Source organism: Symphalangus syndactylus, chromosome 23, assembly GCF_028878055.3.
Source record: "Symphalangus syndactylus isolate Jambi chromosome 23, NHGRI_mSymSyn1-v2.1_pri, whole genome shotgun sequence".
NCBI classification, from domain to species: domain Eukaryota; kingdom Metazoa; phylum Chordata; class Mammalia; order Primates; family Hylobatidae; genus Symphalangus; species Symphalangus syndactylus.
In genome coordinates this window covers 42,598,977-42,600,496 of record NC_072445.2, presented here as the reverse complement: position 1 = coordinate 42,600,496, position 1,520 = coordinate 42,598,977, and the positions used below count along the sequence as shown (strand labels likewise).

The following is a 1,520-nucleotide window of genomic DNA, read 5'->3' as shown; positions in this document are numbered from 1 at the left end:
AAAGAAAAATTTCTCTCTCTCTCAATGTAGTAGAAACACCAGAACTGTTTCAGCAAGTGGTAGAAATAGGGGATCAAAAGTTCAGAAAAGTGGGCAGGTTCAAGTGGTTTACCACGCAGTGCTGGGAACCCCACTAGATAACTGTACATCACAGGAAGGCCAAAAGACATTCAGTTTGAAAAAACAAAAAAGGAATGTGCTGGTGAGAGGGGCCATTTTGTTATGTTGTTCAATTACTTTAACAAAAATTTTAAAAATAGTTAATCTTTCTCTGTCAAACCTTCATAGAAAAAGCCTGACATGAAATACAACAAATGTAAACAATGGATTTCTCAAGATACGAGACTTTGGCAAATTTTAAAATAATTATATTACTGTTTTTCTGCATTTACTTAGCCTGCGTTGCATCTATACGTCGAAAACAGTGATTTTTGTAAAGGAAATATTCACTCTCTGAGTGTTTCCGAGTAGCAAAGTATTTTAACATTATTAGATTTAAAATCAGCGAGTGTCTGGATGGGAGTGGGAGGTTGGCATTTCATTTAAAGCAGCAAATAGTGTAGCCGAACGCAGTGGAGAGACAGGAAGTAGAATGGCGAAAATGGAAAGCCCGCGGGATTCCGAAACAATGGAAAATGCGCTCCCTGGTTTTGTGCGGGCGGAATACGCACTTCTTGGTGGAAACTTCGCTTGGAATGTAGTGATTGATACGTCTATTTTACATGCAGCCATCTTAGCTTCCTGCTTTTGGTGAACCGATGTGACTTTCATTCAAATTTTTTTAAATTATTGTCTGACTTTAGAGAAGCCGTGGGAAAATCTGAGCAGAAATTCAAGGTACCGGTGACGTCAACCCTGAGTCCCCAGGGCATCTCTGAGTTGGAAGGAAAAGGGCTCCGGATCAGCTAATTCCGGGGTTCCCTTGATTGTTGCTTTTAATCCCATTCGTGGAAGTCCCGTATTAGAAGGTGCCTAAAGCTCATATTATTTAATACCTTAAAAAACAATGTTTAAAGAGTTCATCCTCAATCTGTAAAAGCATCTTCTCTTATATCTTTCCAAATCTCTGATACTTCCGTGGCTCCAGTGGCGCAATCGGTTAGCGCGCGGTACTTATAAGACAGTGCACCCGTGAGCAATGCCGAGGTTGTGAGTTCAAGCCTCACCTGGAGCAGTTTTACTATTCTCAGACCTGTAGAAATTCGAAAACGGGGAGAGCTTATTGCGTCTAAGATTCCTTTCAGCGACGTATGTACCGTTGTGATTTAGACTGTACTTAGAACCTTGGCGTGATTTGACTCAAAATTCGCCGGTTAAGGTCATGGGTGATAAATGTCGTCACACGGTCCATTTTGATGCTTGCATTTGTCCAATACCTCGGCAACAAGCGTATGACAGTCGCTGAAACAGCTCTTCACAGTATGCCTTTCAATAAGAAACTAACCGGGCGTGGTGGCTCACTCCTATAACCACAGCACTTTGAGAGGCCGAGGACAGCTGGTCTCTTGAGCCCAGGAGGT

At 42.0% G+C, this 1,520-nt stretch overlaps 1 non-coding gene across 1 annotated transcript; it reads left to right on the top strand.

Moving 5' to 3' along the window:
* The first annotated feature begins 1,080 nt into the window (after nucleotides 1-1,080).
* TRNAI-UAU (transfer RNA isoleucine (anticodon UAU)) lies at nucleotides 1,081-1,174 on the top strand. The gene is made up of 2 exons: nucleotides 1,081-1,118; nucleotides 1,139-1,174. It is a non-coding gene; the product is annotated as a tRNA-Ile (tRNA).
* The last annotated feature ends 346 nt before the right edge of the window (nucleotides 1,175-1,520 follow it).